The 19,100-nt window shown below is 38.6% G+C and overlaps 1 long non-coding RNA gene across 2 annotated transcripts in view; it reads right to left on the reverse strand.

Moving 5' to 3' along the window:
* Positions 1-267: 267 nt before the first annotated feature.
* LOC111610351 overlaps positions 268-19,100 on the reverse strand; it is a 79,410-nt gene continuing 60,577 nt past the window's right edge. For both annotated transcript variants that reach the window (XR_002753619.1, XR_002753620.1), the window contains 2 exons: positions 6,989-7,078; positions 268-1,397 (listed from right to left, as the gene is read on the reverse strand). This is a non-coding gene — a long non-coding RNA (uncharacterized LOC111610351). The remainder of the gene's footprint in view (positions 1,398-6,988; positions 7,079-19,100) is intronic.

Below are 19,100 nucleotides of genomic sequence, written 5' to 3' on the forward strand. Positions count from 1 at the left end.
TGCATATTTAAGCAACAAAGCAGGACTTTGCAGTGACAAAGTGGTTAAGTTAGTATTTATTCACCACTTGTCCCTTAAACATGTTTTATTTTGTATATCATCTTCCTCTAGTTGATCATGTTGCTTTAGTTTAAACATTGCTGTTTTAACTTCACTTTACTAACTATCCCAGATTTGTTTGTGGTATATTATGTTGCACTTTACATCAGTGCATGTTTCTTTCTTTTTAAAGCTAACACTTCTGAAACATTGGTCCATTTGAATATTTCTTCTGTTCCAACGTACATTATTGGCAAATTCCTTTTGTTTGTTTCTTGAATACTCAACATTGTTCATCCCTTTAGATTACAAATCCAGAACAGGTGTGGGGGACGGGCCAGCATTTCCTATTTAAATTGGCGCATGATGTCACTGAGTGCATCACTGGGCAGAACCAAGTGAAGGGTTTTCTTTTTGTTCTTTATTCTTTTTAAAGTAATTTGTTCAGTTGCCTTGCATTAAATATTTTTACTTGCAGCATTTAGGTGTGTAAATGAGTTTGTGAATTACATTAATAACCTTATTGCTGTTTCTTTGTTAAGATTTTGTTATTTGGTTTGACTTATTTTCTAATGGTACACACTAATGAAATGCCAGTGTCTTTCCAATTCTGTTTAAAACCAGTAAGATTTTGGCTGCTGGGAGATTGACAATATCATAAAACCAAAATGTCAAAAAATAAAATACACCAGGAAGAACACTGAACTGTTTGCTAATGGATTTCTTATCAACTTTCTTGACACCGACTGCACTACTTCACATACACCTCTTTTATTTTTTTTAATGATTTTTCTATGGTTATAGGTGTCAATAAAGGGGGTAAAGTTTTAAAACCCTTATGGTTTGAGAACCACTCTGTTACTTGATAAATGAGAGTAAAACGGCTCTACTGTATAATTTTTTTAACCAAATTCCCACAATTACCTATTTTTTGTGTTTTAGTTTTAAACATTTGCACCAAAGTCAGATGTTGTATCACTGCTGGTAAAGGAGGGGTGCTCATCTCTTTTCTCACATATGCAAAGCCCACTCAGATGGCAGTATTCCTCTCCCACTCCCCCCATCCCAGCAATCACTCCCAGCCATTCCTGCCCCAGCTGGGTGATGAGAAACAATGAATTTATATCTGACGTGTTGTCATTCTTTTCTCTTTACTACACAGAGTTTTTGTACCTCACTCTCTCCCATGCGCCGCCGTGCCATTGGTTGCTGGTAAATGGACTAAAGCGCCACTCAATAGGCTGATGCACTCTGTCAAGGCGAGGGGGCTTGACCTTTTCTGGCGTGGGGAAACGCAATTCATATCGGCCCCAGACCAGCTGCCCGCTAAACGAACATCTCATCCAATTTCCAGACGCCTGCAACACAAAAAAACAAGAGTGGTTTGTGTGTGTGCGGGTGTGTGTGTGTGTGTTGGGTGCTGGGTGGTTGGGCGAGAAGAGAAGGTGGGGGAAGTGGGGTTAGAGGGAGAGGGGCTTGTGGGCAGGGAAGTCCTGATGGATTTTAGATTGGTTTCTCAATTTCTCTTCACTCCAGAGAGGTGGGGGGAGAAATGAGACAAAGAGGAAAAACAAACACCAAATGCTCAAATGCACACCAAGGCAGACACACACACACACACACCCACACACACACACACACCCCTACCAACACACAAGGAAGCTTGGGGGGAGGGGAGGGGTTGCTTAAACTGACCCCTCTATTTACTGATTATTCATTTACTTGTTGAGGTGTTTATTATTCCAGGTTGTTAAATGATTTTACGGGCCAACTATTCTTTATTTCTTTTTTTTTTTGTTGAAGTATTTCTATTTTGTTCTTCACCATATCTAAATCATCAACACCAGACAGACTATTAATGCCAGACCACCAAGAGAGATGGTTACTGTGGAGACGGCAGCCCCAGAGGATTCATTCATGATAAACAGGAATACAAACACACAAACAAAAAACCGCAATCAACTTCTCTGCACCCGTACTTGGACAGTTACACACATACAAAGTCCTCATAACACTCGGTGGATCATTTATTCACTAGGAGAATATGTCGCAGGCTGCAAAAATACACAGTAAATCAGATAAAGGATTTGTCATCATATACATGCAATTTAAGGCAAGTGTGTTCAGATGCAACGCAAGCAACCTGTCTTGAGAGAGCAATGAAGACCTGGCGCTAAAATCAGCTCGATTTTTATGTGTTCATAGGCATCTGCATGATGTGTTTGAAACAGACACACATTAATAACCAGTGTTAATTAAACAGAAGTGATTTGTGCTATATAGAAGCTGTGACTTGGGCCCTGATAGTCTTCAACAAACAAAACACTCTTTTATTTTTCTTTGGGGTTTTTTCCCCAACACAGAAAATAATAGTACTCACATGCAAAGGGAGCATCAATGCCATTGCTTCTCATCAATTCTAGATCTCTTGTCCACACATGTAACACAAACTGAGATGGAAAATAATTTACTCTTTTCAAAAAATTCTAGCAGAAAATCTGTGTTTTGCACAGATTTTCTGTGCAAAACACAGAAAATGTGTTTTCTGATGCATACGCACACTGCATCAGTGTGCGTATGCCTTATTAGAAACTTTTTTATGATTTGTGGCTTACATTTAAAACTGGCTACGTCATTTAATTGCATGGACATTATCTTGTGAACAAATATGGCTTTTTCAAATGTATTACTATTCCACTTTTTGATGTTGGAATAAATATTTGATGCAATTATATATTATTCAGCAGACAGCACCTCCTTTGATTGACTGGAAATAATATGGTATATGTTTGTCTTTTCGCATGGTTGGGAGATATTTCAACATTTACTGCAAATGAATCTCCAAGGTCTCAGAGGCTGAGTGAGAGAGGGCTGCATTGCAAAGACGTCTATACTATCACGCAGACAAACGCAGTTATGAGGAGGTAAACATTTCAGATTTTTTAAAAACTGCAGTTCTTACTAGGGCAACAAACTAAGATGCATTTTTTAAATTAATAACTTATGTTAATAATTTGGAACAGTTGTTTTGGACAAAAGATTTTCCTTAAGCAGATTGCTCTTGAGTTTTCCCAATGAGCTGTGCAGCAGCAGAAATTTGGCCTCAAAGCACCTGAGATCTCTTGGGTGACTTGCATTTCCCCACGGCCCTGTTTCTGCCTGCCGGTCTGCACGGCTTTGGAAGGCCCGGCCCAATTGAACACATTTAGTAAGCCTTCAACCTTGGACTCACCGGGGATTCAATATATCATTCCACCTTCCATAGACAAGTTACTTCCTGTCTAACAAGATGATTCTTCATGTGGTATGATGTCACCATTTAACATTTGAGTGAAATGTGCACTTTTTCCTTTACCCTGACTTAATGTTTGTTATTCCTATTACAGATGTATCACTGATACCTGTTTAGGAATGACTGTCCTCTTTCCCTCCTTCATTCTTGGTGGTGGTGACGGGTGGGATGTGGGTTGGCAACAAGGACAGTGATCAAATTTCCTACACCCCACAAAAGCAAACACAGCTAGTCGGCAGTGTGTGCCACACATCCCCGGAGTCCAACTGCTGCTCTGAAACCAATTTAGCAGCCTCTGCAGCATGGAGGAAACCTCTACCCCCCCTCTTTTCTTCTATCCATCCATCCAGCCCTCCCTCCTCCTTCTTTTCCTCTCGCTTTCAGTGTGCGCTCAGTTCTCTCTCCCAAAGTGTCACTCTTTAGAAAAGTGGGAGGCAGGAAAGGGTGGGCGAGTTCGGGCTGGAGAAGGGGGGGAAGAAAAAAGAAGGGAAAGGCTTCTCTTCTTTCTGAAATCATGCTCTGGATCAGTCTGGAGAGGCCTGGCGTGTTTGGATTGGCATGGTGGCTGGCAGACGATAGAGGGAGGTGGAGCTGGAAGAGAGTTATAAATAAACATTTCAACAGGACTGCGAAGAGGTGTCGGCAGGCCTCAGGCCACAGACCTTCCACGGGCTCTCTGGCGCCTCTCCAGGTCACATTACATGAGAAAACGACCAGATAAAAAAAAACGCTATGCGTGTGTGTGTTCCTTTGTGAGTCAGTGTGTAACAGAGAAATAGTCGGCGAGAAAAGAAACTTGATAGGGCGGTGTCTATGTTGTTGTAGATAGACCAAACAAAGTTGTCTATTTTCTTGAAGTTAAAGAAAAATTTGGTTGTGATTTACAGATAAAAATGGTGAAATGCTGTGATTTAAACCCCTTCACTTTAATACCCTTAAATAAATCCGGTACAATCAACTGCCTTCCAGTCACCCAACCAGTAAATAATTTATAAAAAACTATAACAAGACTCCAAGCCTATACTAAAACATTGCTGCTCTGCTCGCCCAAAGAAGCGAGGAAAGAATCAATCTGACATAGTAACGCTTTTCGGCAAAATGGCAAAAAGAAATTTAGAATACTAAATTTAAAAACCATAGGTTCTTTATGATTCATAAGTGATCTTTTTAGGCAATTTTAAATTCTGTAATTTCCAGGGGTGGTAGGAGTTCATCCTGCAATTGGTGGGTTGCCGGTTCAAACCCTTACCCTCTCTGCCTCAGTCTTTGGGTCCTCGGGCAAGACGCTTCAGCGTGAGAGTGCGTGTGTGAAGCGCTTTGGGATGCTGTAGACTTGATAAAGCAGTGTAAAAGTATATGCAATTTACCATTTTACTACTTAAACAAAACTAATCATTCAGGAATTTGACCTAATTTATGGCTGCACGTTGCATATCCAGTGAAACCACAGTGGGTTGGAGCAAAAGTATGAAGTCAATCCTGGGAATGAGAAAGTACTGTCTGTACTTTATTCTCCTTTACCCGGCCTCAGAGCTGAGCAGTTGGGCACCGAGCTGAGAAAATCACTGGCAGCAACAGCAAAACTCTGCACTTCACATATTTGTTCTGAAATGGTCAAATAAAAAATATATCATTGTTTAATATGGGCCAAAGAAAGTTTACAGTAATGTTATGCAGTGCATCTCACGGACTGGGCCTCTTTGGGATGGGTGCCTCACAATACTAAAGAGAAAATATATGAAACTACAGAGTATGCTGAATGACTTCATTCTGCACACAAGTTCCTTAGTCCAATATAAACTTTGCTAACTTGAAGGTTTTCCACTCAATCAGGCCTGAGTGGTCCCCTGAAGTCCCCTTGTGTGACTCAGGTTCATGCCTGATCCCACAGTTAGAAAAAAAGATGTTTTGGTTTCATGGTTACTTATTGCAGGCAGAGTTTTACAGTTGTGTTTTGGCAAACGGAGCTGGTGCTTTTGGCTGAAGCTGTCCACATCTGTGCTCAGCGGGAGTTTTCTCGAGCCCTCGCCACTGCCTCCCTTCAGATACAAAACGAGATAAGATGATCATATTTTACTGCCTGGATGAGCCGCAGAACAGAACAAGGGAGAGAGAGAAAAAAACTGCAATCTACGAAAAATATTTGTGGCTCTTTTGTGATTACAGATAACTTACAGACTTCTTGAACAGATTAAGACTTTCATCATACTAAATCTTTGGTTTCGATCCTGTAACGTCAAAACACTGTTTTAAAGAGCTGAAGAGACTGGCAAAAAGCTATGAAGAGGAATGGTTCATCCAGATGCATTTTTGAGTGAAGATGAAAGGAGAAGCCAAGGATGGAAAGAGTCAAAAGCAAAACAGAACTCACAGGAAAATGTAGACCACAGAATGCTATGAAGTCAGAGGAAGCATATCTTCTTTTTATTTAGTTGTGGTTCACTCCACAATTTACTATAAAAACCTGGCAGTGTCCTCGGGGGCTAGTTAGCAGATCCCACTGATATGACTAGACTTGGGTGGCTTCACCACAGGCTTGGCCAGGGGTGAAGTGACTTCTAAACACTCGGAAACTTTTGAGTGTCTGGCTGCATGTTTGTCCACCTTTTTGGAGAGACGTTGCAGCTTCAGCAGAGACAGACAACACTGACAACCTTCTCACTGCAATATTTTAATTTCAGACGAATGGCCACGTAATTTTTTTTCACCTTCTGACAGTAATCATCCCTCATCCAGATAAATGACCTTTGACCCTGCTGCCCTTCAGAAACCAAAATATTTGGGTTATTGAGGAATCGGCTCCATGTGACAATTAGCGGGAATAAAATCTGATTTTAATATTTTATTTGTCGTGGAAACATTTTGGAAAAATGCATAAAATTAAAAGTGTGTTTTCTTACAACTGTATAGCACTTACAATGGCTTAAAAAAGAGCTTGAGGCCCTTGGATTTTATATTCTGGACATAGAAAGATAATTTCTGAAGAAGAGGTAAAAACACCCTCAACTTTACAGGTTTTTTAACACAGATAAAATTTTAAAAAGTGTGTTGTGCATTTCTATTTAGTCCACTTGAGTCAGCACTTTGTAGAGCCGCCTTTCACTGCAATGACAGCTGCAAGTATTTGGGGTATGTTTCCACCTGCTTTTCACATCTACAGGCTGACATGTTTCCCAGTTCTCCTTTGCACAATAGTTCAAGCTCAGTCAGAATGACTGCAGAACCCAGGCGAACCTTGTCTAAAAACTTAGTGAATTTTAAAAGAAACTGGCTGCACTGGATTTTATTTAGGATATGTAAGAACAGCTAAATACAAATGCACACCACACCTTCTGGGATTTTATTTGCAAAAGCCTAAAATAAATTATTATTTTCCTTCCACTAAGTTTGTGGTTGTGATGTTAAAAGTAGGGGAAAAAATAGTGTGAATATTATTGCAAAATATTTTATGATACAACTGATTTTTCTCCTTTTTTTCTCCTGGGATTACTTGAATGTATAAAATACAATGTATACTTTTGGTTTAATTTATGGCTCAGGTCCATTTTTCCACATGTATGTTATTTGACATCTGCTTTTCCGCCTTATTTTATTCAGTGAATGAGAAAGTAATGGGGATCCAGATAGAAGAGAGGAAAACCAGTGCAATACTATTACCCTTTCCTGTTTCTGTAGAGCCAGGAATCTTCAGGGAGGTGAGCTGAGAGGAGTCCTGGCGGACAGCCACTTCTGATGGGCCAAGTCATACTGTGGAAAAACGAGAGAAATCAAGAAACCTGTTTGCAACAAAACTGATGGAATTTCAACTCGGAATTAGATAAGCATGACGAATAAATTGAGTTTCATGTTTTCATGAAGAAAAAATTAACAGTACTTTGCTTACTTTTTGTATTGTTAACTCTGAATACATGCTGAAGGAATCTCATCTTCTGTTTCTAATTAAAGTGCAGCACTATTTTCCAAACAGGCTTTACCAAGAAAAATATTCTTGTAACTCGGAATGTTTTGCACAGTGGTTTTTTCACTATAAACATGCACAAAATATTACACAACTGCACTGCCAAAGGATAGAAAATAAACAAAAACATGGGTGTTGTTTGCATGGTGAAGGCTTAAAGAAAATGTGCAGGATCTATTTCAGCATCAAAGACAAAATATTTATGACGAATTAAATATTTACTGCAATTGTCAGCAACCATATCTGTTAAAATTCTACTTGTTGCTTTTTAATTTTTGCTTACACTTTGCTGTAAGTTATGCAGTTGTAATAAGACCTTGAAACATAAATAATGAACATTTAGCTCTCGAGTCAGAGTTGAAGATGAGATGCGTCTAAGCTAACCCCAAGCTGAAAATCTGTCTGAGGGGAGGAGGGATCAGTGAAGTAAGCAAATAAAGCCAAACAGGAGGTAAACACTAAAACCCCTGACCTGCCCTTTAAGAAACACCCTTTCTCCTCAGACGGTGCTACCAAACACAACCTCCAGCACTGCCAGCAAGCTGCTCTCCTGACAGCCTCAGACTCTGAGGCCTAAAGAAAACAAACTGACTCTGATTATGAAAATAGTGCCGTAAGGCCCTCCTGGTGCCAAACGCTTATCTTACACAAGGCGAGCTTTGTGCTCTGTGGGGAGTTCTTGCTGGCCCTCAACCACCCCACCAGGTGGAGACTTCCAGGGCCTGGCTCTCCTCCTCCATCCCTTTCCCTCTCTTTGCCCTCGTGCGCACAGTGTCACGTCCGCCGGGACCGCTGAGTATATTTTGAAAGGGGAGCATCAGGAAATTGATCCACAGGCACCACACTGTTCTGAGGGCAAAAGCAATTCCTTAACAGTTGGGGATGATGAAGCTTCGCGAATGCAATGCCAACATTGTTTCATGCAGCGAATATTTTAAATAGAGGTTTGACATATGGGAAAGACAAATCCTTTTGATGAGCATAAGATTTGGGGGTTGTTGCAAGGTGAGAAATTTCAAGAACAGAGCATTTATAATATAGATTAAGATTTCATCAAGTTACATCAGTCTGGGAGGAAAAGAAATAATGTCAGAGCGCAGAAATTTCTAGAGGTAGTTAAATAAGAATATGACAATTGCAAAGCAGATCGAATAATGCCTTTTTACTGACGATGCTTTTCTGCTGACATTTCTGTTGCTGAATATTTGAACTTTAAGTGAGATTTGACAACAAACATAGGGAATCCTTTTGGTGTGGCATTAAGCCACGACTGTCTGAAAACAGATGCTTCAATGTGCCTGAGCTCAAAAAAGTTCAATTCAGCATTACTACTGGCATCATTTAAAAGTCAGTGATATAGAACAAGAGCTATAACACCGGTAGTTAGCAGTAGTATCTACTGTATGTAAATGGGAAGCTCTGAAGTTTGAAGTGCGGTTCTGTGGGGTTATCAGGACTAGTACCTGTAGCTCAAAGCTGTCAAACCACAGTAAATTTGTTGGAAGTTGAAGAAATCCCTGGATCAGTGAAAGGCTAACCTCTAGACAGAAGCAAATTTGTTGCAATTTAAAACAAGTCAATAAAAATCTGAGTGGAGTAGTCTCTAAACTAGAATAAACATCATCAAAGACACTATGTTCTCCAGTTGGAAGTTCTTCATAAACAATGTTGATGATGTACTGAAAAGCTCCATGAATGATGGGAACCGAGTTGCAGTTTTTTTCTATTTGTGTTATTGCATCGACAGAGAACATTCAGAAGGGAAGGAACGCAACAGAGCACACTTGCTGGACTTGTTTAAAATGCAAATATTGATTCTGAATTGTGCTTGCACAACTTTCACAGGAGTCCTCGTACTTCTGGGGCATTCAAAGTGAATGACTGGACTCTCAAAATGACAGCACTTTTTTTGATGACATTAACAGTTAAGAGTAGTGTAACCTTTGCCAGAAAAATATTTCATTTAATTCCAAGCAAACAAATTATTTGTTCTGCCACTTAAAAATACAACGCACATTTGGGAGGTGAGAAGTGAACAACTTCCTTACTAATCCAATGATTTTTATTTAGATAAAATGAGTTACACAAGGCTTACTTCTTAAAAGCAAATAAAAATAAAAACAAACCAGCTCTATATAAGGGATTCATTTGTGAATCTGTTTCCATTTATAGAACGTTCTTTTCCAGGTTTTGTGTTTGTTTTCCCAATGGACACATGATCAACAGAACTCCAACCAACTTAACTTTGAGTGTTGATGTTTAATATTAGTAATTAGTTATTATTCCTTCAAATGTCAGACAAAACAAATGTTTTTGGTGAATAACCTGGTGACTAACTTCTATTAAAATCTGCCTTGATGTTCAAGGAAAAGGTTGGCGGTAAAATTAGGTCACACATTTTGCAGGTGGCTGACTTTGGGACCTGATTGCTTGTGATCATTTAGATAGCAGACATTCTTCTCCAGCAACCACACACCACAGCTGTCAACAATTTTGAAACAATCCAAGATAATATTGATGATTCCTTTCTCTCAAGGGATCTTTTTGGAGTTTGCTAGTAAAACCGATTCATCATCATGCAGCCATAAGTGATTGTAAATTACCAACATCAGAGAACAAAATTATCAAGCAGATTTGATGGATGATTTTGAGACGTGCATGCATATCCTTTCAGGGTTGATATTTGTAATTGCTTCTTTTTTTTTTTTTTTTTTGCTTGTTGTATAACTTTCATATTGATTACCAAAGTCACAAGTGCAACGGATTTGTACCCATGTTCTCGTTATCTAACAAAAAAGGTTCCTTTTGGTCATATGATTGACTGTGTTTTGACAGCTTTTGATAAAACTTTCAAATGAGGCTATTTCTATTCTATTCTATGAAAAAAAATAACATCATATTTAAGCACGTTGCAAAGACAAATGACAAATTATGTCAACAAGTCACTTTAGTTCAACCACAAGAAGTGCAGGTCAAGATTTTTGAAGAATAAGTTGGTATCGATGGCCAGTCCTAGTCTGAAATCTAAAACCAATGACATATTTAATAAATTCAAATATGCATTGCAATGAGGGACATCTGTTATCTTTTGAAAATAACCTTAAAGCATATATTAAGCACAATTATTAAGTCCACATGTCTGTAATGTAGAAAAAAAGATTGTTACTGGTCTGTAGCATTCTAATCGTAACTGTTGGTTTTCATTAGCTGGAAGTGAAAAATCATAATTAACAGAAACAAAGGCTGAGCAAAATACAATAAGTCTGTGTTTAATTAATGTATATAATGTTTTTTACTTAGTGAATTAAATTACAAGAATAAATCAACTTTTCAATATTATTCTAATTTAATAAAAATGCCTATATCTGCTTGAAAACTCAGCAGACTTGGACAAAAGACTTTATTTTGCAGTGATTTTATTGTCATTGCAAAAGGACACATAAGTGACATTGGCAATAAAATTTCATAAATTTAAGTAGCACTTTTTTGTGATCATTCATCAATACATTTCCAAATGCTGATCTATTTTTTTTAATCAACAGGTATTTGTCCCCAGACAAGTTACTAAATGACATAACTTTGTTTCTCATTATGTATCTGACTTAACACATTCAGCTATAATCTTCAATAAACACAGCTCTCTTGCTGACGTTTTAATGCAACATTGTTTGCTAAAGTGCAAGTCTAACTTAGCGCATTCACTCTGTTTTTGACTTGTTAATAATTTGAGGCTTGCAGACAAAAGTTATGAAAAGAATTGGTACATAAACTCTGTCCTTTTCTTTGAACGTCATAAAATTGAACTACTAATGTTTCAGCTGCTCACATTTTCACCGACAGCTTCCTCGGCAGTCCGAGGGACAGACCGGAGGCTATAGACACCAATATAGTCTTTATTTTGTTGCAAAGCTACTTTGCAACAAAAAGAAGGTATAAAGGAGGTAAAACTGTTCACAGTTGCACTTCATAAAACCAACAAAATAAAGAGCACAACCTATAAAAGAGTTTTGCAACTGATGAACATAAAATTAAGCGTTGATTTTTATAAACTAACTGCCAGTTTGTGTGGCGAGTGGGGAGACAGAATTGTTGACAGTAACAGTAAGACCAGACATTGGGAACTGAGCTTAGTCTGGGACCTCTACACACTAAGTAACACCTCCACCAGTAACTGATATTCGCGATCAGATCTTGACATCTCTAGCGTAATCCATATGTAGGCAAGCTGCTTAGCTGAGAGGCATTATTTGAGTTACCCACTGTTGTCCTGAACACACTTAAGTTGGAATTCATTATAAAGCTGGGTCACATTCTTCTCACTGAAACCAAAAGAAATAAGACTTGCGGATGACTGTTTTTTTCCAAAGTCGTTGGAGAGTGTGTAAGCGATCTGGGACACACAGGGTGGCGTCTCGATGAGCCTGGGTTTGGATCAGAACCTTGCATCTGGGGAACATGTGCTTTTGACTGGGACAGAAAGACAAGGACAGAGAGCCAAAAGAACATTCTCACAAAAATTATATTTTTTTTATGTAGGGCCTCTAAAATGAAGTCTAATGACTTTCTTTTCCATTGCACATTATGTATCCACTCAGCTCTAATCCTTCTCCTTGTCCCTCACAATGTAGAGTCTAAATAGTTCTCATGGAAATGAGAGCGTTGTGGACAACAGGATTACTTACAATCAAATGTGTTTATGAAACGGTGTTGCTGACACGCCAAACTGGAAAAGTGATCCCTGCGAGGACCAGACCCTTGTGGATGTGTTTGGTGGGACAGAGGAAACACAAACCACCAAGAGATAAACAGCACTACTCAAAAGAGAAAGAGACAAACAACAGAGCAGCTTTAGAGAAAGAAAGCTGTGGATGTAATGGTTCTTTGGCAAACAACAAACCACATCTAGTCCCCCCTGGCAGTCTCTTGGCACTACTGCCGGTATGCCTCCATTAGCAGCATCAGAAGGCCCACGGCGGCCGACAGAAGTGTGACCGGAGATTATTGTCCTGCGTGCTTGTTTGGGTTAAGGCTTTAGATGGGGAAATGGGATTAGGACAGGCCCGGCTGGGGAGACACACACTAATGGGAAGCAGAGGAGCACTCGCCTGATCCTCCTCCACTCACTGAGAGCAACCCTGTTATCCCACCTGATTGGATTAGCCCCCTGTTAAATGTGCTATGATAAGGGCGGACCACTGCTGAGAGTCTCTGTAGTGTTGCAGGAGAGGAATCACAAATGCTATACAGGGAGCAAAGAAATTCCTCCACAGTGCTTTTTTTTTTTTTTTTTTATGTCTCATGTCTAGCTTTGTTTCAGTTGTGTTTACATGATCGGAGGACAAACAGATTAAAAGTAGACTTTTAAAAACAACTTCCTGAGCAGCATTGTCTCTGCAGAGACGTCAGATCCTCCTTTTCCTTAACAAGTTTTTAGAAAATTTATTGTATCGTAAAAGATCGTTTTATTACAATGTGACTTTGCAAGGGCTTTATATACTATGTATGCAAATCTTCATGCCTTAAACTTGCTAATTGCAGCAACTCTACCAATCAGACAGTAATTACTGGTATCCTGCCTGCCTTTCCTTCCAATGGCTGAGCAGCTAATTTGAGCTGCGGTTTAAACAGCTGGAAAACAGCATCCTGTGGCAAAACTGGAGGCCCGTGTTTGAGCATGCATGTGTGTACATCTGCGTTACTGTTCATATATGTGGTGTATGGCACTTTTCAAGAAAATGCAATGTTAGGTATAATGAATTTAACCAGTAGGAAAATCTGGGCTGATGTTTGTGTAACATAATATTCCCACAGAATGTACTCCACATCTCCTCCATCAAGGCCTCTATCAATATATATCAATATGCTTATTTTATATGGATACGCATTGAGAAATCACATTATGCCCAGATTTTCACCGCCAGAGTGACTGGCTCTTGTGAAATTAAAAAGTGAAAAGATCTGTTGAATTTGCAATGGTAAGGCTTTCCATAACTTAGGGGCCCCGATAGCTTCTGCTTTTAACTGGGAATGATCAAGAGCAGCTGGTTCAAAAATCCTGTTCGAAATCTGTAGCTACTCTGTAATCATTATTTCTGTTTCCAAAAAGTGCAAGTGTTCATTTTATGACTCATTCAATAATGGCTAAAAAGAAAGCAAAACTGGAATTGGCTAAAATCTGTATTGGGAGTATTGACAGGTATCAACTTTACACCAGATATTGGAAATTGACCACACAGCTCTACTTTTATTTCCTCACCTTAATTAAAATTATATTAAAGGTGAAAGACTCAAGTGATGTACAAACCATTACAGCTAACGATGAGTGGATTAAAGATTTTAAAGCTCCTTCTATATTTTTCTTGAGTGCATTTGTCAATGATCTCATGATTATTTATCAACCATCAGTACCAATTCTCATTGATTCTGCAGTTATTCAATCATGAAAAGTTATTCTCAAACTCAGGCCATTGTATTTTTTTGGCTGTGTAATTCTTGTTTTCTTCAAGTCTTTGTTAGTTCATTCAGTAAAACCCTACTGCCACCTATTTCTAGCAGCAATGTAGACTATTATTGAATCAATTAAAGTAAAGCCACATGTCCACCTGACAGGCACTTAAGAAATTAGCACTGAAATACAGGTCACTGTTAGCTAATTAACTAAACTGTTGTTTATGTAGCACATATGCTGTTACAAAGACAGTTAATCTCTAATGGCCACTGAGGAAGAAATGAGTGTGTTTGCCAACTACAAAAAGCAGCTCTAAGTGTGTCTGGTTATTAAAAGAAACACAGTAAGATGAATAGATAGTGCAGCGCTGCCTCCTTGATAACTGTGATTATTAAAATATTCATTTTCAAAAAGTTGCATTAATGAATGTTTTATTTTCTGAAGCCTTTTTTGGAGCTTGTTTCCTCTTTAACAGCTTTATGTACACAAAGCTTTTCTCCTCCATTTGCACAGTTGCTCTTCTTTTCATTTACACACAATTTCACATCACATGTTTTCATTTCCATCTCATCTCTTGCTCATTATTTGCTTATTTGTGACTTTAGCAGCAACAGGCTGAGGACACATTTTCATATACTGATGTGACAGCAATGCTGTGTTTTAAACAATAGTAAATGTTGTTTTTTCTGTTTTCGAACTATTATTGAAGAAGCGGCAACATTCACGTAAGATTAATATCAGCCATGCTAAGGCGGGCAACAGTATTAGACATTTTTTCAGTATTATCCACCATGTTTTCTTCATTTGAATCCATTTGCAAGAAAAGCGAGGCGTCATGTGCCTAATGCTGGCAGTGAATGTGTCAGGAGAGGAGAAATCCTGGTCCAGGCAGCCACGAAAGAAATTTGGCAGAGAGTCTAATTACTGTACCTGTGTAATGGCCCACTGGCTGCTACTGTGGTAGAGTTTCAAGCAAATTTAATTTGAACTTGGAATAGAGGAGAGGACTGAAGACTGAAAAGAACATTTAATCTGCTGCAAAAAAGGATTTATAGTGCCTTGCAAAAGCCTTCATGTCTGCAACTTTTCCACGTTTTGTCACATCACAATCTGAAAACTTTAATGTATTTCACTGGGATTTCAGGTGCTAGAGCAACACACAGTAAAGTGTAACTATGAAAAAGTTAGATTAAGATACAGCTTTTTTCCAAAATTTTTTATAGTGTTGCATGTAATTATGTATTAAGACATGTTATCGTACACTTGCAGATAAATACAGTGCAAACAAATTTATAAGGCACTTAAGTAGTGGATAGAGTTTAATTGCATGTAATTTTATCTATAAATAAAGGTTTCTGCGAAGGCCTCAGAGGTTTTTAGTACACACATTTGTGAACAAACAGCATCAGACTGAGCAAGAAGCACACTCTGAATCTGATGCTGACAGATTGTGGATAAAGACCAGGCCATGCAGATCAAATACGATGCTTTGGTGAGATCTATCTTTTTCTTTTCTTTACTTGTAATCTTTATGGTGGTGGCAGCACCATGGTGTGTGGATGCTCTTCTTTAGGTGGAGAGACAAATTGAGCAAATTCATTATAAGATAGTAGAAAAATATGTAATTGTAGTTGTATTATTGAACATTAGGATGATGATGATGATTGTGATTCATTAATGTCTTTCTTTCTCTTTCCTATTTTCTGTCACTGCTGTGACATTTGTAATTGGACATATTTGTGTAGCCGTACTGCACAGGTATGTCACACATTTCAGACTTGTAATTATTACAATTTTCCTTTCTATTCAGAACTATTTTGCAATTTTGAGATATCATATAATATCTCAATAAAATACAGTAAAAATTTAAGTTGTGGGATGTGCTGTGGTGGCGCAGGGGTTGCGCACAACCCACACAGTCCTTGACGTGGCCATTGGAGGTTCGATTCCCGGCCTGGCTACCTTTGCCGCATGTCTTCCTCTTCTCTCATTACCCACTTTCCTGTAAATTAACTATCAAATGAAGGCCACTAGAGCCAATAAAACCTTTTTAAAAAAATTAAGTTGAGACGTGACAAAATAGCAAAAGTTCAAAGGATGTGAATACTTTAGTAAGGTACTGTTTTTTTATTTCCATCTTATTTCATTTGCAAAATTAATACAGAGCAACACGTTGAACTTACAAGTGTTTTAGGATGTTTATTGACCACACGGCAGACTACTGGCGCATTATGTTTTTCTTGCATTGTTCTGTTCAGAGGACTAGTAGACAAAACAAATAGGAAAAGACAATAAACAGCAGTCTTGTTATTTACCTTCAGCGATGACAGAAGACCGCAATTTATTTTATTGCTTCGCAACACCAATGTCATTGGACAATTTTCTATTGTTGGGTTGCAGTGCTGGGCAATTTCAGATGGAGGAGCAAAACATTCTTGAACAAATTATTCCACTAGAGCCTAGGATCGGAAATTAGTTCTAGATGCATTTAAGAGTTACAGAGTGTGCTTCATAACCTATTGGAGAAATTAAAAAAAAAAGTTAAAGGACATAAACCAAAAAAGTGGCAAATTCTTTTTAAGCCAATAAATAAACCTGAAAATCACTCCCTTTTTGTCTTTCCATGTGTGCATAACATGAAAAAAATCACAAGGACATAAAACACTGGGAAAATTGCATGATTGCATTATATTCCCGTGTTGACCAGGAATATGGTGTGCAAGTGTAAGCCAGGAGACTGAATGTAATCATGTGTGTGTGTGTGTGTACCTGGCTCAGCATTCTCTGCCGTGTTTGTGTGTGCTCTCGTGGATGTCTTTGAGTCATTCTCATCCAGAGCAAGTTGTGAAAGCAAATTGTTAGCACATGTGGAGGATTTTCAAGTGTTTAGAATGAAGCTGGTTTCAAGAAGAAGCGGGTGGAGGTGGAGAGGGGGGTAGCAGTCTGCAGACAGAGACAGCCCGCCTAAACCCCCTCTCCTACGTTGGCTGAAACCAGTACCTTTTTTTCCTACTCATGGGAGTACAGGTCAGGGGTCACGGGGGAAGATCTGTTTGATTGGACACAGGCCTGCAGTATCAAACGCAGAGGACACAGTAAAAACGTAGACTGTAACATGACACTACCCCCGTTTCTGCGATGAAAGAGACATTTTCCCAGAAATAAGGAAACCGATAATGCATATTTGGTGCAAAAACACACAAAAAAGAAGATAAACATAAAGCAAAATATGCTTAGGAGGAAAAAGAAAAAAAATCTTACTCCGCTTACCACCCAAACCCTGCCTTAATACATGCTTCCTCTCCCTCCTTGTTCTTTCTGGGGGTTGGGGGTAAAATGTTCCAGAGATGGGGGAACCCAGCACAATTTCAAAGATGTTTCAGAGAGTAAAGAAGGAAAAGCACTTTTAATCTTGTGTAACCCTATAGGGCTCTAAACGAGAAAGGCTTTGGAGGAAGGATCCTTTAAAGGGGATATATAATCCTAATTAAAACAGAGAAGCTACCACTTTATCCTTAAGATTGGTCTTTCAGCTGTTGTGCAACTGTATTCTCCTTTGAGATTGTAAGGCTTTTTTTAAGTAATCCTAATAAAATTATCATAGTACAAAATGGTAAATCAAGCATTTAACAATGTGTTCCCCAGCTTCAAAGCCAGAATTAGTTTATTGGCTGTGAACTAGAGCCAACAAATTATTTTTATTTTGGTAGTCGACTAATTGATATTTTTTCCAGTTAGTTCAATTAGTTACCGATTGCTTTAATCGATCTTTGCTTTCTGTGGGCATCGCTTCTATTTTCAGTACTAATACCCATTTTACTGCACATTTTCAAATGCAGGTCTCTTGCTCATCACTTAAATTATCACACAATATTAAAATAACAACTTGTCAAATTAGTTTATGTGTTCTCTGATAAGTTCTAATTCGAAGTCTAAAAACACTGGATTCAAGTCAGACCAGAATCGGATTATTGTCCAAAACATCTTTCATCAACGTTTTTTGCATGTCTCTGTTAAATAAACTATTAAACTGAACTAAACTGTCCTTGTCTGTGCACCTGCATCGCCTCAGCAGGAACTGTTGGTGCAGGGACAACCCGGGGGGCACTGTTGGGGTTACCAGGGGAAGGACCAGTGGGTGGAGGCTCCCCACTGGTGTGGTGTTGTTTATGTGGGGGCTTGAGCCGTGTTGCAGCATAGTGGGCTCCTAGCTGGTGGGCTGTGGTTTACAGGAATGTTCTGGGCCAGCTGTGGGGACTGAGCTGAGCCCTGGTGGGGGTCCTGCTCCCTTGAAAGTCTGGGGTCCAATCAGGTAAGATGGCATGAACATAGTTCCAATGGGACAACCACCTCTTTGATGACTGAGGATTTTTATTTTTTTATGAACTAATCTTACAAGAAGCGGTTTTAATGGCGTAACGCATCTTTTGGTATGGTTACAGAAAGTTAAGAAATTCTTTTTTTAAAGGATCGGTCTTCAAAAAAAAAAAAAAAAACTACAGAAAATAATGTCAACACCATTATTTGAAAACGTGGTTATCAATTGTGATCTTAGGTTTCAATAAAGCAGAAAACAGAGATAAGAAATCCCATAAACTGTTTTCGGCACAGTGTAGTTATTAAAAACAAAGACGTTTCTATGGTTATATCATACCTCAAATAATATTTTTTATCAACAATTTCATATAGTATAAGTGGTCTCCATTAATCTATCATTGCAACTCTGATTACATATTAATTATAATTTATTAAGTCATATAAGGAATCAACTCAAAAATTATGTTGTGATATTTTAGATCTTTTTTAGTGTCCACACACCAAGACACAAACACAATACACAAGGCACCTTCATTTAAATTGATCAAGGTAATTGAGAACAGTCATGTCCCCCAAGTTCCCACCCTCACCCCCATCACACACACATCCAGACACACACACACACACGCACACACACACACACACACACGCACACACACAATTCTCTGCTGTCCTCTTTCATGAAAGCCCAGACATCTGGTCCACATACACCCCAAATCTTCATCCCCCATTCTCCTCAAGTCTCCAATACTTTTAAACCAGACAGATTCATGATAATGAAGCATTTGAAGAGTATATATAAAGACAAATGTACAAGTGTTGTGATTTGTGCTTAGAAAATATATGTTTAAAATCTGTTGAAACAAATAAGATGAACATATAAAAAAAATTACACTTTAGTCTCAATGCTGAACTGAGACACAATGACAAAACAAACTGAAAACATTACTATGAATACAGTGAATGTGATATTAAGGGACAGACTTTAGAAAGAGCTTTTCTGCTGGTGAAAGCAAGTCCCCTTTAAATAACAAGCCTGTAGTTTT

The sequence above is a fragment of the Xiphophorus maculatus genome, chromosome 12 (genome assembly GCF_002775205.1).
Source record: "Xiphophorus maculatus strain JP 163 A chromosome 12, X_maculatus-5.0-male, whole genome shotgun sequence".
NCBI lineage: Eukaryota > Metazoa > Chordata > Actinopteri > Cyprinodontiformes > Poeciliidae > Xiphophorus > Xiphophorus maculatus.